The sequence below is a fragment of the Dendrobates tinctorius genome, unplaced genomic scaffold, assembly GCF_039654945.1.
Source record: "Dendrobates tinctorius isolate UK_male_01 unplaced genomic scaffold, ASM3965494v1 ptg000139l, whole genome shotgun sequence".
NCBI lineage: Eukaryota > Metazoa > Chordata > Amphibia > Anura > Dendrobatidae > Dendrobates > Dendrobates tinctorius.
The window spans coordinates 4,000,451-4,022,500 of record NW_027361807.1 but is presented as its reverse complement, the minus strand read 5'-3'; positions in this window follow the sequence as shown (position 1 = coordinate 4,022,500).

Here is a 22,050-nt window from a genome sequence, read left to right as displayed (position 1 = left end):
TGGAAATGATGGAGGGGGTGCTAGAAATGATGGAGGGGGTGCTGGAAATGATGGAGGGGGTGCTAGAAATGTTGGAGGGGGGCTGGAAATGATGGATGGGGTGCTAGAAATGATGGAGGGGGTGCTAGAAAAGATGGAGGGGGGCTGCAAATGATGGAGGGGGTGCTGGAAATGATGGAAGGGGGTGCTAGAAATGATGGAGGGGGGCTGCAAATGATGGAGGGGGCTGCAAATAATGGAGGGGGTGCTGGAAATGATGGAGATGGAGCTAGAAATGATGGAGGGGGTGCTGGAAATGATGGAGGGGGAGCTAGAAATGATGGAGGGGGTGCTGGAAATGATGGAGGGGGTGCTGGAAATGATGGAAGGGGGTGCTAGAAATGATGGAAGGGGGTGATAAAAATGATGGAGGGGTGCTGGAAATGATGGAGGGATGCTGGAAATGATGGAGGGGGTGCTGGAAATGATGGAGGGGTGCTGGAAATGATGGATGGGGTGCTAGAAATGATGGAAGGGGGTGCTAGAAATAATGGAGGGGTGCTGGAAATGATGGAGGAGGCCGCAAATAATGGAGTGGGTGCTGGAAATGATGGAGGGGGTGCTGGAAATGATGGAGGGGGTGCTAGAAATGATGGATGGGGGTGCTGGAAATGATGGAGGGGGTGCTAGAAATGATGGAGGGGGGCTGGAAATGATGGATGGGGTGCTAGAAATGATGGAGGGGGTGCTAGAAATGATGGAAGGGGGTGCTAGAAATAATGGAGGGGGTGCTGGAAATGATGGAGGGGGTGCTGGAAATGATGGAGGGGGGCTGGAAATGATGGAGGGGGTCCTGGAAATGATGGAGGGGGCCGCAAATAATGGAGTGGGTGCTGGAAATGATGGAGGGGGTGCTTGAAATGATGGAAGGGGGCTGGAAATGATGGATGGGGTGCTAGAAATGATGGAAGGGGGTGCTAGAAATAATGGAGGGGTGCTGGAAATGATGGAGGGGGCCGCAAATAATGGAGTGGGTGCTGGAAATGATGGAGGGGGTGCTGGAAATGATGGAGGGGGTGCTAGAAATGATGGAGGGGGTGCTGGAAATGATGGAGGGGGTGCTAGAAATGATGGAGGGGGGCTGGAAATGATGGAAGGGGTGCTAGAAATGATGGAGGGGGTGCTAGAAATGATGGAGGGGTGCTGGAAATGATGGAGGGGGTGCTGGAAATGATGGAAGGGGGTGCTAGAAATGATGGAGGGGGGCTGCAAATGATGGAGGGGGCTGCAAATAATGGAGGGGGTGCTGGAAATGATGGAGATGGAGCTAGAAATGATGGAGGGGGTGCTGGAAATGATGGAAGGGGAGCTAGAAATGATGGAGGGGGTGCTGGAAATGATGGAGGGGGTGCTGGAAATGATGGAAGGGGGTGCTAGAAATGATGGAAGGGGGTGCTAAAAATGATGGAGGGGGTGCTGGAAATGATGGAGGGGTGCTGGAAATGATGGAGGGGGTGCTGGAAATGATGGAGGGGGTGCTGGAAATGATGGAGGGGTGCTGGAAATGATGGAAGGGGGCTGGAAATGATGGATGGGGTGCTAGAAATGATGGAAGGGGGTGCTAGAAATAATGGAGGGGTGCTGGAAATGATGGAGGGGGCCGCAAATAATGGAGTGGGTGCTGGAAATGATGGAGGGGGTGCTGGAAATGATGGAGGGGGTGCTAGAAATGATGGAGGGGGTGCTGGAAATGATGGAGGGGGTGCTAGAAATGATGGAGGGGGGCTGGAAATGATGGATGGGGTGCTAGAAATGATGGAGGGGGTGCTAGAAATGATGGAGGGGTGCTGGAAATGATGGAGGGGGTGCTGGAAATGATGGAAGGGGGTGCTAGAAATGATGGAGGGGGGCTGCAAATGATGGAGGGGGCTGCAAATAATGGAGGGGGTGCTGGAAATGATGGAGATGGAGCTAGATATGATGGAGGGGGTGCTGGAAATGATGGAGGGGGAGCTAGAAATGATGGAGTGGGTGCTGGAAATGATGGAGGGGGTGCTGGAAATGATGGAAGGGGGTGCTAGAAATGATGGAAGGGGGTGCTAAAAATGATGGAGGGGGTGCTGGAAATGATGGAGGGGGTGCTGGAAATGATGGAGGGGTGCTGGAAATGATGGAAGGGGGTGCTAGAAATGATGGAGGGGGGCTGCAAATGATGGAGGGGGTGCTGGAAATGATGGAAGGGGGCTGGAAATGATGGAAGGGGGTGCTAGAAATGATGGAGGGGGGCTGAAAATGATGGAGGGGGTGCTGGAAATGATGGAGATGGAGCTAGAAATGATGGAGGGGGTGCTGGAAATGATGGTGGGGGAGCTAGAAATGATGGAGGGAGTGCTGGAAATGATGGAGGGGGTGCTGGAAATGATGGAAGGGGGTGCTAGAAATGATGGAAGGGGGTGCTAAAAATGATGGAGGGGGTGCTGGAAATGATGGAGGGGTGCTGGAAATGATGGAGGGGGTGCTGGAAATGATGGAGGGGGTGCTGGAAATGATGGAAGGGGGTGCTAGAAATGATGGAGGGGGTGCTGGAAATGATGGAAGGGGGTGCTAGAAATGATGGAGGGGGTGCTGGAAATGATGGAGGGGGTGCTGGAAATGATGGAGGGGGTGCTGGAAATGATGGAGGGGGCTGCAAATAATGGAGGGGTGCTGAAAATGATGGAGGGGGTGCTGGAAATGATGGAAGGTGGTGCTAGAAATGATGGAGGGGTGCTGGAAATGATGGAGGTGGAGCTAGAAATGATGGAGGGGGTGCTGGAAATGATGGAAGGGGGTGCTAGAAATGATGGAGGGGGTGCTGGAAATGATGGAGGGGGTGCTAGAAATGATGGAGGGGTGCTGAAAATGATGGAGGGGGTGCTGGAAATGATGGAGGGGGTACTAGAAATGATGGAGGGGGTGCTGGAAATGATGGAGGGGGCTGCAAATAATGGAGGGGGTGCTGGAAATGATGGAGGGGGCTGCAAATAATGGAGGGGTGCTGGAAATGATGGAGGGGTGCTGGAAATGATGGAAGGGGGTGCTAGAAATGATGGAGGGGGTGCTGGAAATGATGGAGGGGGTGCTGGAAATGATGGAGGGGGCTGCAAATAATGGAGGGGTGCTGGAAATGATGGAGGGGTGCTGGAAATGATGGAAGGGGGTGCTAGAAATGATGGAGGGGGGCTGGAAATGATGGAGGGGGTGCTGGAAATGATGGAAGGGGGTGCTAGAAATGATGGAGGGGGTGCTGGAAATGAAGGAGGGGGTGCTGGAAATGATGGAGGGGGCCGCAAATAATGGAGTGGGTGCTAGAAATGATGGAGGGGGTGCTGGAAATGATGGAGGGGGTCCTGGAAATGATGGAGGGGGCCGCAAATAATGGAGTGGGTGCTGGAAATGATGGAGGGGGTGCTAGAAATGATGGAAGGGGGATGGAAATGATGGATGGGGTGCTAGAAATGATGGAAGGGGGTGCTAGAAATAATGGAGGGGTGCTGGAAATGATGGAGGTGGAGCTAGAAATGATGGAGGGGTGCTGGAAATGATGGAGGGGTGCTTTAAATGATGGAGGTGCAGCTAGAAATGATGGAGGGGGTGCTGGAAATGATGGAAGGGGGTGCTAGAAATGATGGAGGGGGTGCTGGAAATGATGGAGGGGGTGCTGAAAATGATGGAGGGGGTGCTGGAAATGATGGAGGGGGTGCTAGAAATGATGGAGGGGGTGCTGGAAATGATGGCGGGGGCTGCAAATAATGGAGGGGTGCTGGAAATGATGGAGGGGGTGCTGGAAATGATGGAAGGGGGTGCTAGAAATGATGGAGGGGTGCTGGAAATGATGGAGGGGGCTGCAAATAATGGAGGGGTGCTGGAAATGATGGAGGGGTGCTGGAAATGATGGAAGGGGGTGCTAGAAATGATGGAGGGGGGCTGGAAATGATGGAGGGGGTGCTGGAAATGATGGAACGGGGTGCTAGAAATGATGGAGGGGGTGCTGGAAATGAAGGAGGGGGTGCTGGAAATGATGGAGGGGGCCGCAAATAATGGAGTGGGTGCTGGAAATGATGGAGGGGGTGCTGGAAATGATGGAGGGGGTCCTGGAAATGATGGAGGGGGCCGCAAATATTGGAGTGGGTGCTGGAAATGATGGAGGGGGTGCTTGAAATGATGGAAGGGGGCTGGAAATGATGGATGGGGTGCTAGAAATGATGGAAGGGGGTGCTAGAAATAATGGAGGGGTGCTGGAAATGATGGAGGGGGTGCTGGAAATGATGGAGGGGGCCGCAAATAATGGAGTGGGTGCTGGAAATGATGGAGGGGGTGCTGGAAATGATGGAGGGGGTGCTAGAAATGATGGAAGAGGTGCTAGAAATGATGGAAGGGGTGCTAGAAATAATGGAGGGGGGCTGGAAATGATGGAGGGGGAAGCAAATAATGGAGTGGGTGCTGGAAATGATGGAGAGGGTGCTGGAAATGATGGAGGGGGTGCTAGAAATGATGGAGGGGGGCTGGAAATGATGGATGGGGTGCTAGAAATGATGGAGGGAGTGCTGGAAATGATGGAGGGGGGCTGGAAATGATGGAGGGGTGCTGGAAATGATGGAAGGGGGTGCTAGAAATGATGGAGGGGGCTGCAAATGATGGAGGGGGCTGCAAATAATGGAGGGGGTGCTGGAAATGATGGAGGTGGAGCTAGAAATGATGGAGGGGGTGCTGGAAATGATGGAGGGGGTGCTGGAAATGATGGAGGGGGCTGCAAATAATGGAGGGGTGCTGGAAATGATGGAGGGGGTGCTGGAAATGATGGAACGGGGTGCTAGAAATGATGGAGGGGGGCTGGAAATGATGGAGGGGGGCTGGAAATGATGGAGGTGGAGCTAGAAATGATGGAGGGGGTGCTGGAAATGATGGAAGGGGGTGCTAGAAATGATGGAGGGGGTGCTGGAAATGATGGAGGGGGTGCTAGAAATGATGGAGGGGGGCTGGAAATGATGGAAGGGGTGCTAGAAATGATGGAGGGGGTGCTAGAAATGATGGAGGGGTGCTGGAAATGATGGAGGGGGTGCTGGAAATGATGGAAGGGGGTGCTAGAAATGATGGAGGGGGGCTGCAAATGATGGAGGGGGCTGCAAATAATGGAGGGGGTGCTGGAAATGATGGAGATGGAGCTAGAAATGATGGAGGGGTGCTGGAAATGATGGAAGGGGAGCTAGAAATGATGGAGGGGGTGCTGGAAATGATGGAGGGGGTGCTGGAAATGATGGAAGGGGGTGCTAGAAATGATGGAAGGGGGTGCTAAAAATGATGGAGGGGGTGCTGGAAATGATGGAGGGGTGCTGGAAATGATGGAGGGGGTGCTGGAAATGATGGAGGGGGTGCTGGAAATGATGGAGGGGTGCTGGAAATGATGGAAGGGGGCTGGAAATGATGGATGGGGTGCTAGAAATGATGGAAGGGGGTGCTAGAAATAATGGAGGGGTGCTGGAAATGATGGAGGGGGCCGCAAATAATGGAGTGGGTGCTGGAAATGATGGAGGGGGTGCTGGAAATGATGGAGGGGGTGCTAGAAATGATGGAGGGGGTGCTGGAAATGATGGAGGGGGTGCTAGAAATGATGGAGGGGGGCTGGAAATGATGGATGGGGTGCTAGAAATGATGGAGGGGGTGCTAGAAATGATGGAGGGGTGCTGGAAATGATGGAGGGGGTGCTGGAAATGATGGAAGGGGGTGCTAGAAATGATGGAGGGGGGCTGCAAATGATGGAGGGGGCTGCAAATAATGGAGGGGGTGCTGGAAATGATGGAGATGGAGCTAGATATGATGGAGGGGGTGCTGGAAATGATGGAGGGGGAGCTAGAAATGATGGAGTGGGTGCTGGAAATGATGGAGGGGGTGCTGGAAATGATGGAAGGGGGTGCTAGAAATGATGGAAGGGGGTGCTAAAAATGATGGAGGGGGTGCTGGAAATGATGGAGGGGGTGCTGGAAATGATGGAGGGGTGCTGGAAATGATGGAAGGGGGTGCTAGAAATGATGGAGGGGGGCTGCAAATGATGGAGGGGGTGCTGGAAATGATGGAAGGGGGCTGGAAATGATGGAAGGGGGTGCTAGAAATGATGGAGGGGGGCTGAAAATGATGGAGGGGGTGCTGGAAATGATGGAGATGGAGCTAGAAATGATGGAGGGGGTGCTGGAAATGATGATGGAGGGAGTGCTGGAAATGATGGAGGGAGTGCTGGAAATGATGGAGGGGGTGCTGGAAATGATGGAAGGGGGTGCTAGAAATGATGGAAGGGGGTGCTAAAAATGATAGAGGGGGTGCTGGAAATGATGGAGGGGTGCTGGAAATGATGGAGGGGGTGCTGGAAATGATGGAGGGGGTGCTGGAAATGATGGAAGGGGGTGCTAGAAATGATGGAGGGGGTGCTGGAAATGATGGAAGGGGGTGCTAGAAATGATGGAGGGGGTGCTGGAAATGATGGAGGGGGTGCTGGAAATGATGGAGGGGGTGCTGGAAATGATGGAGGGGGCTGCAAATAATGGAGGGGTGCTGAAAATGATGGAGGGGGTGCTGGAAATGATGGAAGGTGGTGCTAGAAATGATGGAGGGGTGCTGGAAATGATGGAGGTGGAGCTAGAAATGATGGAGGGGGTGCTGGAAATGATGGAAGGGGGTGCTAGAAATGATGGAGGGGGTGCTGGAAATGATGGAGGGGGTGCTAGAAATGATGGAGGGGTGCTGAAAATGATGGAGGGGGTGCTGGAAATGATGGAGGGGGTACTAGAAATGATGGAGGGGGTGCTGGAAATGATGGAGGGGGCTGCAAATAATGGAGGGGGTGCTGGAAATGATGGAGGGGGCTGCAAATAATGGAGGGGTGCTGGAAATGATGGAGGGGTGCTGGAAATGATGGAAGGGGGTGCTAGAAATGATGGAGGGGGTGCTGGAAATGATGGAGGGGGTGCTGGAAATGATGGAGGGGGCTGCAAATAATGGAGGGGTGCTGGAAATGATGGAGGGGTGCTGGAAATGATGGAAGGGGGTGCTAGAAATGATGGAGGGGGGCTGGAAATGATGGAGGGGGTGCTGGAAATGATGGAAGGGGGTGCTAGAAATGATGGAGGGGGTGCTGGAAATGAAGGAGGGGGTGCTGGAAATGATGGAGGGGGCCGCAAATAATGGAGTGGGTGCTAGAAATGATGGAGGGGGTGCTGGAAATGATGGAGGGGGTCCTGGAAATGATGGAGGGGGCCGCAAATAATGGAGTGGGTGCTGGAAATGATGGAGGGGGTGCTAGAAATGATGGAAGGGGGATGGAAATGATGGATGGGGTGCTAGAAATGATGGAAGGGGGTGCTAGAAATAATGGAGGGGTGCTGGAAATGATGGAGGTGGAGCTAGAAATGATGGAGGGGTGCTGGAAATGATGGAGGGGTGCTTTAAATGATGGAGGTGCAGCTAGAAATGATGGAGGGGGTGCTGGAAATGATGGAAGGGGGTGCTAGAAATGATGGAGGGGGTGCTGGAAATGATGGAGGGGGTGCTGAAAATGATGGAGGGGGTGCTGGAAATGATGGAGGGGGTGCTAGAAATGATGGAGGGGGTGCTGGAAATGATGGCGGGGGCTGCAAATAATGGAGGGGTGCTGGAAATGATGGAGGGGGTGCTGGAAATGATGGAAGGGGGTGCTAGAAATGATGGAGGGGTGCTGGAAATGATGGAGGGGGCTGCAAATAATGGAGGGGTGCTGGAAATGATGGAGGGGTGCTGGAAATGATGGAAGGGGGTGCTAGAAATGATGGAGGGGGGCTGGAAATGATGGAGGGGGTGCTGGAAATGATGGAACGGGGTGCTAGAAATGATGGAGGGGGTGCTGGAAATGAAGGAGGGGGTGCTGGAAATGATGGAGGGGGCCGCAAATAATGGAGTGGGTGCTGGAAATGATGGAGGGGGTGCTGGAAATGATGGAGGGGGTCCTGGAAATGATGGAGGGGGCCGCAAATATTGGAGTGGGTGCTGGAAATGATGGAGGGGGTGCTTGAAATGATGGAAGGGGGCTGGAAATGATGGATGGGGTACTAGAAATGATGGAAGGGGGTGCTAGAAATAATGGAGGGGTGCTGGAAATGATGGAGGGGGTGCTGGAAATGATGGAGGGGGCCGCAAATAATGGAGTGGGTGCTGGAAATGATGGAGGGGGTGCTGGAAATGATGGAGGGGGTGCTAGAAATGATGGAAGAGGTGCTAGAAATGATGGAAGGGGTGCTAGAAATAATGGAGGGGGGCTGGAAATGATGGAGGGGGAAGCAAATAATGGAGTGGGTGCTGGAAATGATGGAGAGGGTGCTGGAAATGATGGAGGGGGTGCTAGAAATGATGGAGGGGGGCTGGAAATGATGGATGGGGTGCTAGAAATGATGGAGGGAGTGCTGGAAATGATGGAGGGGGGCTGGAAATGATGGAGGGGTGCTGGAAATGATGGAAGGGGGTGCTAGAAATGATGGAGGGGGCTGCAAATGATGGAGGGGGCTGCAAATAATGGAGGGGGTGCTGGAAATGATGGAGGTGGAGCTAGAAATGATGGAGGGGGTGCTGGAAATGATGGAGGGGGTGCTGGAAATGATGGAGGGGGCTGCAAATAATGGAGGGGTGCTGGAAATGATGGAGGGGGTGCTGGAAATGATGGAACGGGGTGCTAGAAATGATGGAGGGGGGCTGGAAATGATGGAGGGGGGCTGGAAATGATGGAGGTGGAGCTAGAAATGATGGAGGGGGTGCTGGAAATGATGGAAGGGGGTGCTAGAAATGATGGAGGGGGTGCTGGAAATGATGGAGGGGGTGCTAGAAATGATGGAGGGGTGCTGAAAATGATGGAGGGGGTGCTGGAAATGATGGAGGGGGTGCTAGAAATGATGGAGGGGGTGCTGGAAATGATGGAGGGGGCTGCAAATAATGTTGGGGTGCTGGAAATGATGGAGGGGGTGCTGGAAATGATGGAAGGGGGTGCTAGAAATGATGGAGGGGGGCTGGAAATGATGGAGGGGTGCTGGAAATGATGGAGGTGGAGCTAGAAACGATGGAGGGGGTGCTGGAAATGATGGAAGGGGGTGCTAGAAATGATGGAGGGGGTGCTGGAAATGATGGAGGGGGTGCTAGAAATTATGGAGGGGTGCTGAAAATGATGGAGGGGGTGCTGGAAATGATGGAGGGGGTGCTAGAAATGATGGAGGGGGTGCTGGAAATGATGGAGGGGGCTGCAAATAATGGAGGGGTGCTGGAAATGATGGAGGGGGTGCTGGAAATGATGGAAGGGGGTGCTAGAAATGATGGAGGGTGTGCTGGAAATGATGGAGGGAGTGCTGGAAATGATGGAGGGGGCTGCAAATAATGGAGGGGTGCTGGAAATGATGGAGGGGGTGCTGGAAATGATGGAAGGGGGTGCTGGAAATGATGGAGGGGGCTGCAAATAATGGAGGGGGTGCTGGAAATGATGGAGGGGGTGCTGGAAATGATGGAGGGGGGTGCTAGAAATGATGGAGGGGGGCTGGAAATGATGGAGGGGTGCTGGAAATGATGGAGGGGGTGCTAGAAATGATGGAGGGGGTGCTGGAAATGATGGAGGGGGTGCTAGAAATGATGGAGGGGGTGCTGGAAATGGTGGAGGGGGCTGCAAATAATGGAGGGGTGCTGGAAATGATGGAGGGGGTGCTGGAAATGATGGAGGGGGTGCTAGAAATGATGGAGGGGTGCTGAAAATGATGGAGGGGGTGCTGGAAATGATGGAGGGGGTGCTAGAAATGATGGAGGGGGTGCTGGAAATGATGGAGGGGGCTGCAAATAATGGAGGGGTGCTGGAAATGAAGGAGGGGTGCTGGAAATGATGGAAGGGGGTGCTAGAAATGATGGAGGGGGTGCTGGAAATGATGGAGGGGGTGCTGGAAATGATGGAGGGGGTGCTGGAAATGATGGAGGGGGCTGCAAATAATGGAGGGGTGCTGGAAATGATGGAGGGGTGCTGGAAATGATGGAAGGGGGTGCTAGAAATGATGGAGGGGGTGCTGGAAATGATGGAGGGAGTGCTGGAAATGATGGAGGGGGCTGCAAATAATGGAGGGGTGCTGGAAATGATGGAAGGGGGTGCTGGAAATGATGGAAGGGGGTGCTGGAAATGATGGAGGGGGCTGCAAATAATGGAGGGGGTGCTGGAAATGATGGAGGGGGTGCTGGAAATGATGGAAGGGGGTGCATGAAATGATGGAGGGGGGCTGGAAATGATGGAGGGGTGCTGGAAATGATGGAGGGGGTGCTAGAAATGATGGAGGGGGTGCTGCAAATGATGGAGGGGGTGCTAGAAATGATGGAGGGGGTGCTGGAAATGATGGAGGGGGCTGCAAATAATGGAGGGGTGCTGGAAATGATGGAGGGGGTGCTGGAAATGATGGAAGGGGGTGCTAGAAATGATGGAGGGGGGCTGGAAATGATGGAAGGGGGTGCTAGAAATGATGGAGGGGGTGCTGGAAATGATGGAAGGGGGTGCTAGAAATGATGGAAGGGGGTGCTGAAAATGATGGAGGGGGTGCTGGAAATGATGGAGGGGGTGCTGGAAATGATGGAAGGGGGTGCTAGAAATGATGGAGGGGGCTGGAAATGATGGAGGGATGCTGGAAATGATGGAGGTGGAGCTAGAAATGATGGAGGGGGTGCAGGAAATGATGGAAGGGGGTGCTAGAAATGATGGAGGGGGTGCTGGAAATGATGGAGGGGGTGCTAGAAATGATGGAGGGGTGCTGAAAATGATGGAGGGGGTGCTGGAAATGATGGAGGGGGTGCTGGAAATGATGGAGGGGGTGCTGGAAATGATGGAGGGGGTGCTGGAAATGATGGAGGGGGCTGCAAATAATGGAGGGGTGCTGGAAATGATGGAGGGGGTGCTGGAAATGATGGAAGGGGGTGCTAGAAATGATGGAAGGGGGCTGGAAATGATGGAGGGGTGCTGGAAATGATGGAGGTGGAGCTAGAAATGATGGAGGGGGGCTGGAAATGATGGAGGGGTGCTGGAAATGATGGAGGTGGAGCTAGAAATGATGGAGGGGGTGGTGGAAATGATGGAGGTGGAGCTAGAAATGATGGAGGGGGTGCAGGAAATGATGGAAGGGGGTGCTAGAAATGATGGAGGGGGTGCTGGAAATGATGGAGGGGGTGCTAGAAATGATGGAGGGGTGCTGAAAATGATGGAGGGGGTGCTGGAAATGATGGAGGGGGTGCTGGAAATGATGGAGGGGGCTGCAAATAATGGAGGGGTGCTGGAAATGATGGAGGGGGTGCTGGAAATGATGGAAGGGGGTGCTAGAAATGATGGAGGGGTGCTGGAAATGATGGAGGGGATGCTGGAAATGATGGAGGGGGTGCTGGAAATGATGGAGGGGCCTGCAAATAATGGAGGGGTGCTGGAAATGATGGAGGGGGTGCTGGAAATGATGGAAGGGGGTGCTAGAAATGATGGAGGGGGGCTGGAAATGATGGAGGGGGTGCTGGAAATGATGGAAGGGGGTGCTAGAAATGATGAATTGGGTGCTGGAAATGATGGAGGGTGTGCTAGAAATGATGAGGGGTGCTGGAAATGATGGAGGGGGTGCTAGAAATGATGGAAGGGGGTGCTTGAAATGATGGAGGGGGTGCTGGAAATGATGGAAGGGTGCTGGAAATGATGGAGGGGTGCTGGAAATGATGGAGGGCGTGCTGGAAATGATGGAGGGGGTGCTGGAAATGATGTAGGGCGTGCTAGAAATGATTGAGGGGGTGCTGGAAATGATGGAAGGGTGCTGGAAATGATGGAGGGGTGCTGGAAATGATGGAGGGGGTGCTAGAAATGATGGAGGGGGTGCTGGAAATGATGAAAGGGGGTGCTAGAAATGATGGAGGGGGTGCTGGAAATGATGGAGGGCCTGCTAGAAATGATGGAGGGGGTGCTTGAAATGATGGAGGGCGTGCTAGAAATGATGGAGGGGTGCTAGAAATGATGGAGAGGGTGCGGGAAATGATGGAAGGGTGCTGGAAATGATGGAAGGGGGTGCTAGAAATGATGGAGGGGTGCTGGAAATGATGGAGGGGGTGCTGGAAATGATGGAGGGGGCTGCAAATAATGGAGGGGTGCTGGAAATGGTGGAGGGGGTGCTGGAAATGATGGAGGGGGTGCTGGAAATGATGAAGGGGGTGCTGGAAATGATGGAAGGGGGTGCTAGAAATGATGGAGGGGGTGCTGGAAATGATGGAGGGGGCTGCAAATAATGGAGGGGTGCTGGAAATGATGGAGGGGGTGCTTGAAATGATGGAAGGGGGTGCTAGAAATGATGGAGGGGGCTGGAAATGATGGAGGGATGCTGGAAATGATGGAGGTGGAGCTAGAAATGATGGATGGGGTGCAGGAAATGATGGAAGGGGGTGCTAGAAATGATGGAGGGGGTGCTGGAAATGATGGAGGGGGTGCTAGAAATGATGGCGGGGTGCTGAAAATGATGGAGGGGGTGCTGGAAATGATGGAGGGGGTGCTGGAAATGATGGAGGGGTGCTGGAAATGATGGAGGGGGCTGCAAATAATGGAGGGGTGCTGGAAATGATGGAGGGGGTGCTGGAAATGATGGAAGGGGGTGCTAGAAATGATGGAGGTGTGCTGGAAATGATGGAGGGGATGCTGGAAATGATGTAGGGGGTGCTGGAAATGATGGAGGGGCCTGCAAATAATGGAGGGGTGCTGGAAATGATGGAGGGGGTGCTGGAAATGATGGAAGGGGGTGCTAGAAATGATGGAGGGGGGCTGGAAATGATGGAGGGGGTGCTGGAAATGATGGAAGGGGGTGCTAGAAATGATGAAGGGGGTGCTGGAAATGATGGAGGGCGTGCTAGAAATGATGGAGGGGTGCTGGAAATGATGGAGGGGGTGCTGGAAATGATGGAAGGGGCTGCAAATAATGGATGGGTGCTGAAAATGATGGAGGGGGTGCTATAAATGATGGAGGGGGTGCTGGAAATGATGGAAGGGGGTGCTAGAAATGATGGAGGGGTGCTGGAAATGATGGAGGGGATGCTGGAAATGATGGAGGGGGTGCTGGAAATGATGGAGGGGGTGCTGGAAATGATGGAGGGGGTGCTAGAAATGATGGAAGGGGGTGCTAGAAATGATGGAGGGGGTGCTGGAAATGATGGAGGGGGCTGCAAATAATGGAGTGGTGCTGGAAATGATGGAGGGGGTGATAGAAATGATGGAAGGGGGTGCTGGAAATGATGGAAGGGGGTGCTAGAAATGATGGAGGGGGTGCTGGAAATGATGGAAGGGGGTGCTAGAAATGATGGAAGGGGGTGCTGGAAATGATGGAAGGGGGTGCTAGAAATGATGGAGGGGGTGCTGGAAATGATGGAATGGGGTGCTAGAAATGATGGAGGGGGTGCTGGAAATGATGGAAGTGGGGCTGGAAATGATGGAGGGGGGCTGGAAATGATGGAGGGGGCTGCAAATGATGGAGGGGGGCTGGAAATGATGGAGGGGGGCTGGAAATGATGGAGGGGGGCTGGAAATGATGGAGGGGGGCTGCAAATGATGGAGCAGGGCTGCAAATGATGGAAGAGGGTGCTGGAAATGATGGAAGGGGGTGCTAGAAATGATGGAGGGGGTGCTGGAAATGATGGAAGGGGGTGCTAGAAATGATGGAAGGGGGTGCTGGAAATGATGGAAGGGGGTGCTAGAAATGATGGAGGGGGTGCTGGAAATGATGGAAGGGGGGCTGGAAATGATGGAGGGGGTCTGGAAATGGAAGGGGGGCTGGAAATGATGGAGGGGGGCTGGAAATGATGGAGGGGGGCTGGAAATAATGGAGGGGGCTGGAAATGATGCAGCAGGCCTGCAAATGATGGATGGGGTGCTGTAAATGATGGAGCAGGCCTGCAAATGATGGATGGGGTGCTGGAAATGATGGAGCAGGCCTGCAAATGATGGAGCAGGCCTGCAAATGATGGAGGGGGTGCTGGAAATGATGGAGGGCATGCTAGAAATGATGGAGGGGTGCTGGAAATGATGGAGGGGGTGCTAGAAATGATGGAGGGGGTGCTGGAAATGATGGAGGGGGAGCTAGAAATGATGGAGGGGGTGCTGGAAATGATGGAAGGGGGTGCTAGAAATGATGGAGGGGGTGCTGGAAATGATGGAGGGGGCTGCAAATAATGGAGGGGTGCTGGAAATGATGGAGGGGGTGCTAGAAATGATGGAGGGGGTGCTGGAAATGATGGAAGGGTGCTGGAAATGATGGAAGGGGGTGCTAGAAATGATGGAGGGGGTTCTGGAAATGATGGAAGGGGGTGCTAGAAATGATGGAAGGGGGTGCTGGAAATGATGGAACGGGGTGCTAGAAATGATGGAGGGGGTGCTGGAAATGATGGAAGGGGGGTTGGAAATGATGGAGGGGGATGGAAATGATGGAAGGGGGGCTGGAAATGATGGAGGGGGGCTGCAAATGATGGAGGGGGCTGGAAATGATGGAGCGGGTGCTGGAAATGATGGAGCACGCCTGCAAATGATGGATGGGGTGCTGGAAATGATGCAGCAGGCCTGCAAATGATGGATGGGGTGCTGGAAATGATGGAGCAGGCCTGCAAATGATGGAGCAGGCCTGCAAATGATGGAGGGGGAGCTGGAAATGATGGAAGGGTGTGCTAGAAATGATGGAAGGGGGTGCTGGAAATGATGGAAGGGTGTGCTAGAAATGATGGAAGGGGGTGCTGGAAATGATGGAAGGGGTGCTAGAAATGATGGAGGGGGTGCTGGAAATGATGGAAGGGGTGCTAGAAATGATGGAGGGGGTGCTGGAAATGATGGAAGGGGGTGCTAGAAATGATGGAGGGGGTGCTGGAAATGATGGAAGGATGTGCTAGAAATGATGGAGGGGGTGCTGGAAATGATGGAGGGGGCTGCAAATAATGGAGGGGTGCTGGAAATGATGGAGGGGGTGCTAGAAATGATGGAGGGGGTGCTGGAAATGATGGAAGGTTGTGCTAAAAATGATGGAAGGGCGTGCTGGAAATGATGGAAGGGGGTGCTAGAAATGATGGATGTGGTGCTGGAAATGATGGAATGGGGGCTGGAAATGATGGAGGGGGGCTGGAAATGATGGAAGGGGGGCTGGAAATGATGGAGGGGGGCTGCAAATGATGGAGGGGGCTGTCAATGATGGAGCGGGTGCTGGAAATGATGGAGCAGGCCTGCAAATGATGGATGGGGTCTTGGAAATGATGGAGCAGGCCTGCAAATGATGGATGGGGTGCTGGAAATGATGAAGCAGGCCTGCAAATGATGGATGGGGTGTTGGAAATGATGGAGCAGGCCTGCAAATGATGGAGCAGGCCTGCAAATGATGGAGGGGGTGCTGGAAATGATGGAGGGGGTGCTGGAAATGATGGAAGGGTGCTGGAAATGATGGAGGGGGTGCTGGAAATGATGGAGGGGTGCTGGAAATGATGGAAGGGGGGCTGCAAATGATGGAGGGGGCTGCAAATAATGGAGGGGGTGCTGGAAATGATGGAAGGGGGTGCTAGAAATGATGGAGGGGGTGCTGGAAATGATGGAGGGGGCTGCAAATAATGGAGGGGTGCTGGAAATGATGGAGGGGGTGCTAGAAGTGATGGAAGGGGGTGCTAGAAATGATGTAATGGGGTGCTGGAAATGATGGAAGGGGGTGCTAGAAATGATGGAAGGGGGTGCTAGAAATGATGGAGGGGGTGCTGGAAATGATGGAAGGGGTTCTGGAAATGATGGAGGGGGGCTGGAAATGATGGAAGGGGGGCTGGAAATGATGGAGCGGGTGCTGGAAATGATGGAGCAGCCCTGCAAATGATGGATGTGGCGTTGGAAATGATGCAGCAGGCCTGCAAATGATGGATGGGGTGCTGGAAATGATGGAGCAGGCCTGCAAATGATGGAGCAGGCCTGCAAATGATGGAGGGGGTGCTGGAAATGATGGAGGGGGTGCTGGAAATGATGGAGGGGTGCTGGAAATGATGGAGGGGGTGCAAGAAATGATTGAGGGGGTGCTGGAAATGATGGAAGGGTGCTGGAAATGATGGAGGGAGTGCTGGAAATGATGGAGGGGGTGCTGGAAATGATGGAAGGGTGCTGGAAATGATGGAGTGGGTGCTGGAAATGATGGAGGGGGTGCTAGAAATGATGGAAGGGGGTGCTAGAAATGATGGAGGGGGTGCTGGAAATGAAGGAGGGAGTGCTGGAAATGATGAAAGGGGGTGCTAGAAATGATGGAAGGGGGTGCTGGAAATGATGGAAGGGGGTGCTAGAAATGATGGAGGGGGTGCTGGAAATGATGGAAGGGGGTGCTAGAAATGATGGAGGGGGTGCTGAAAATGATGGAAGGGGGGCTGAATATGATGGAGGGGGCTGGAAATGATGGAGGGGGGCTGCAAATGATGTAGGGGGCTGGAAATGATGGAGAGGGGGCTGGAAATAATGGAGGGGGCTGTAAATGATGGAGCAGGCCTGCAAATGATGGATGGGGTGCTGGAAATGATGGAGCAGGCCTGCAAATGATGGATGGGGTTCTGGAAATGATGGAGCAGGCCTGCAAATGATGGAACAGGCCTGCAAATGATTCAGGGGGTGCTGGAAATGAAGGAAGGGGGTGCTCGAAATGATGGAAGGGGCAGCAAATAATGGAGGGGTGCTGAAAATGATGGAGGGGGTGCTAGAAATGATGGAGGGGGTGCTGGAAATTATGGAAGGGGGTGCTAGAAATGATGGAGGGGTGCTGGAAATGATGGAGGGGGTGCTGGAAATGATGGAGGGGCTGCAAATAATGGAGGGGTGCTGGAAATGATGGAGGGGGTGCTGGAAATTATGGAGAGGGTGCTGGAAATGATGGAGGGGGTGCTGGAAATGATGGAGGGGTGCTGGAAATGATGGAGGGGTGCTGGAAATGATGAAGAGGGTGCTGGAAATGGAGGAGGTGCTGGAAATGATGGAAGGGGGTGCTAGAAATGATGGAGGGGTGCTGGAAATGATGGAGGGGGTGCTGGAAATGATGGAGGGGGAGCTGGAAATGATGGAGGGGGTGCTGGAAATGATGGAAGGGTGCTGGAAATGATGGAAGGGGGTGCTAGAAATGATGGAGGGGGTGCTGGAAATGATGGAGGGGGCTGCAAATAATGGAGGGGGGCTGCAAATGATGGAGGGGGCTGCAAATAATGGAGGGGGAGCTGGAAATGATGGAAGGGGGTGCTAGAAATGATGGAGGGGGTGCTGGAAATGATGGAAGGAGGTGCTAGAAATGATGGAGGGGGGCTGGAAATGATGGAAGGGGGGCTGGAAATGATGGAGGGGGGCTGGAAATGATGGAAAGGGGGCTGGAAATGATGGAGGGGGGCTGCAAATGATGGAGGGGGCTGCAAATAATGGAGGGGTGCTGGAAATGATGCAGGGGGTGCTGGAAATGATGGAAGGGTGCTGGAAATGATGGAGGGGGTGCTGGAAATGATGGAAGGGGGGCTGGAAATGATGGAAGGGGGCTGGAAATGATGGAGGGGGAATGGAAATGAAGGAGGGGTGCTGGAAATGATGGATGGGGGGCTGGAAATGATGGAGGGGGGCTGCAAATGATGGAGGGGGCTGCAAATAATGGAGGGGGTGCTGGAAATGATGGAAGGGGGTGCTAGAAATGATGGAGGGGTGCTGGAAATGATGAAGGGGGCTGCAAATAATGGAGGGGTGCTGGAAATGATGGAGGGGGTGCTAGAAATGATGGAGGGGGTGCTGGAAATGATGGAGGGGGCTGAAAATAATGGAGGGGGGCTGCAAATGATGGAGGGGGCTGCAAATAATGGAGGGGGAGCTGGAAATGATGGAAGGGGGTGCTAGAAATGATGGAGGGGGTGCTGGAAATGATGGAAGGAGGTGCTAGAAATGATGGAGGGGGGCTGGAAATGATGGAAGGGGGGCTGGAAATGATGGAGGGGGGCTGGAAATGATGGAAAGGGGGCTGGAAATGATGGAGGGGGGCTGCAAATGATGGAGGGGGCTGCAAATAATGGAGGGGTGCTGGAAATGATGCAGGGGGTGCTGGAAATGATGGAAGGGTGCTGGAAATGATGGAGGGGGTGCTGGAAATGATGGAAGGGGGGCTGGAAATGATGGAAGGGGGGCTGGAAATGATGGAGGGGGAATGGAAATGAAGGAGGGGAGCTGGAAATGATGGATGGGGGGCTGGAAATGATGGAGGGGGGCTGCAAATGATGGAGGGGGCTGCAAATAATGGAGGGGGTGCTGGAAATGATGGAAGGGGGTGCTAGAAATGATGGAAGGGGGTGCTGGAAATGATGGAAGGGGGTGCTAGAAGTGATGGAGGGGGTGCTGGAAATGATGGAAGGGGGGCTGGAAATGATGGAGGGGGTGCTGGAAATGATGGAAGGGTGCTGGAAATGATGGAGGGGTGCTGGAAATGATGGAAGGGGGTGCTAGAAATGATGGAGGGGGTGCTGGAAATGATGGAGGGGGCCGCAAATAATGGAGGGGTGCTGGAAATGATGGAGGGGGTGCTAGAAATGATGGAGGGGGTGCTGGAAATGATGGAAGGGGGTGCTAGAAATGATGGAAGGGGGTGCTGCAAATGATGGAAGGGGGTGCTAGAAATGATGAATGGGGTGCTGGAAATGATGGAAGGGGGGCTGGAAATGATGGAGGGAGGCTGGAAATGATGGAAGGGGGACTGGAAATGATGGAGGGGGGCTGCAAATGATGGAGGGGGCTGTAAATGATGGAGCGGGTGCTGGAAATGATGGAGCAGGCCTGCAAATGATGGATGGGGTGCTGGAAATGATGCAGCAGGCCTGCAAATGATGGATGGGGTGTTGGAAATGATGGAGCAGGCTTGCAAATGATGGAGCAGGCCTGCAAATGATGGAGGGGGTGGTGGAAATGATGGAGGGGGTGCTGGAAATGATGGAAGGGTGCTGGAAATGATGGAGGGGGTGCTGGAAATAATGGAAGGGGGGCTGGAAATGATGGAGGGGTGCTGGAAATGATGGAAGGGGGGCTGGAAATGAGGGAGGGGGGGTGCAAATTTTGGAGGGGGCTGCAAATAATGGAGGGGGTGCTGGAAATGATGGAAGGGGGTGCTAGAAATGATGGAGGGGAGCTGGAAATGATGGAGGGGACTGCAAATAATGGAGTGGTGCTGGAAATGATGGAGGGGGTGCTAGAAATGAAGGAGGGTGTGCTGGAAATGATGGAAGGGGGTGCTAGAAATGACGGAAGGGGGTGCTGGAAATGATGGAAGGGGGTGCTAGAAATGATGGAGGGGGTGCTGGAAATGATGGAAGGGGGTGCTAGAAATGATGGAGGGGGTGCTGGAAATGATGGAAAGGGGTGCTAGAAATGATGGAGGGGTGCTGGAAATGATGGAGGGGTGCTAGAAATGATGGAAGGGGGTGCTAGAAATGATGGAGGGGGTGCTGGAAATGATGAAAGGGGGTGCTAGAAATGATGGAGGGGGTGCTGGAAATGATGGAGGGGGCTGCAAATAATGGAGGGGTGCTGGAAATCATGGAGAGGGTGCTTGAAATGATGGAAGGGGGTGCTAGAAATGATGGAGGGGGTGCTAGAAATGATGGAGAGGATGCTGGAAATGATGGAGGGGTGCTGGAAATGATGGAGGGGGGCTGGAAATGATGTAGGGGGCTGGAAATGATGGAGGGGGGCTGGAATTGATGGAGGGGTCTGTAAATGATGTAGCAGGTCTGCAAATGATGGATGGGGTGCTGGAAATGATGGATCAGGCCTGCAAATGATGGATGGGATGCTGGAAATGATGGAGCAGGCCTGCAAATGATGGAGCAGGCCTGCTAATGATGGAAGGGGGTGCTGGAAATGATGGAAGGGGGTGCTGGAAATGACGGAAGGGGCTGCAAATAATGGAGGGGTGCTGAAAATGATGGAGGGGGTGCTAGAAATGATGGAGTGGGAGCTGGAAATGATGGAAGGGGGTGCTAGAAATGATGGAGGGGTGCTTGAAATGATGGAGGGGGTGATGGAAATGATGGAGGGGGTGCTGGAAATGATGGAGGGGGTGCTGGAAATGATGGAGGGGGTGCTGGAAATGATAGAGGGGTGCTGGAAATGATGGATGGATGCTGGAAATGATGGAGGGGCTGCTAGAAATGATGGAGGGGGTGCTGGAAATGATGGAGGGGGTGCTGGAAATGATGGAAGGGGGTGATAGAAATGATGGAGGGGGTGCTGGAAATGATGGAGGGGGTGCTGGAAATGATGGAGGGGGCTGCAAATAATGGGGGGGTGCTAGAAATGATGGAGGGGGTGCTGGAAATGATGGAAGGGTGCTGGAAATGATGGAAAGGGGTGCTAGAAATGATGGAGGGGGTGCTGGAAATGATGGAGGGGGCTGCATATAATGGAGGGGTGCTGGAAATGATGGAGGGGGTGATAGAAATGATGGAGGGGGTGCTGGAAATGATGGAAGGGTGCTGGAAATGATGGAAGGGGGTGCTAGAAATAATGGAGGGGGTGCTGGAAATGATGGAGGGGGCTGCAAATAATGGAGGGGTGCTGGAAATGATGGAGGGGGTGCTAGAAATGATGGAGGGGGTGCTGGAAATGATGGAAGGGTGCTGGAAATGATGGAAGGGGGTGCTAGAAATGATGGAGGGGGTGCTGGAAATGATGGAGGGGGCTGCAAATAATGGAGGGGTGCTGTAAATGATGGAGGGGGTGCTAGAAATGATGGAGGGGGTGCTGGAAATGATGGATTGGGCTACAAATAATGGAGGGGTGCTGTAAATGATGGAGGGCGTGCTAGAAATGATAGAGGGGGTGCTGGAAATGATGGAAGGGTGCTGGAAATGATGGAGGGGGTGCTGGAAATGATGGAAGGGGGTGCTAGAAATGATGGAGGGGGTGCTGGAAATGATGGAAGGGTGCTGGAAATGATGGAAGGGGATGCTAGAAATGATGGAGGGGGTGCTGGAAAAGATGGAGGGGGCTGCAAATAATGGAGGGGTGCTGGAAATGATGGAGGGGGTGCTAGAAATGATGGAGGGGGTGCTGGAAATGATGGATTGGGCTACAAATAATGGAGGGGTGCTGTAAATGATGGAGGGGGTGCTAGAAATGATGGAGGGGGTGCTGGAAATGATGGAAGGGTGCTGGAAATGATGGAGGGGGTGCTGGAAATGATGGAAGGGGGTGCTAGAAATGATGGAGGGGGTGCTGGAAATGATGGAGGGGGCTGCAAATAATGGATGGGTGCTGGAAATGATGGAGGGGGTGCTAGAAATGATGGAGGGGGTGCTGGAAATGATGGAAGGGGGTGCTAGAAATGTTGGAAGGGGGTGCTGGAAATGATGGAAGGGGGTGCTAGAATTGATGGAGGGGGTGCTGGAAATGATGGAAGGGGGGCTGGAAATGATGGAGTGGGGCTGGAAATGATGGAGGGGGGCTGTAAATGATGGAGGGGGCTGGAAATGATGGAGCGGGTGCTGGAAATGATGGAGCAGGCCTGCAAATGATGGATTGGGTGCTGGAAATGATGCAGCAGGCCTGTAAATGATGGATGGGGTGCTGGAAATGATGGAGCAGGCCTGCAAATGATGGAGCAGGCCTGCAAATGATGGAGGGGGTGCTGAAAATGATGGAAGGGGGTGCTTGAAATGATGGAAGGGGGTGTTAGAAATGATGGAGGGGGTGCTGGAAATGATGGAAGGGGGGCTGGAAATGATGGAGGGGGGCTGGAAATGATGGAGGGGTGCGGGAAATGATGGAAGGGGGGATGGAAATGATGGAGGGGGGCTGCAAATGATGGAAGGGGCTGCAAATAATGGAGGGGGTGCTGGAAATGATGGAGGGGGTGCTAGAAATGATGGAGGGGGTGCTGGAAATGATGGCGGGGGGCTGGAAATGATGGAAGGGGTGTTGGAAATGATGGAGCAGGCTTGCAAATGATGGAGCAGGCCTGCAAATGATGGAGGGGGTGG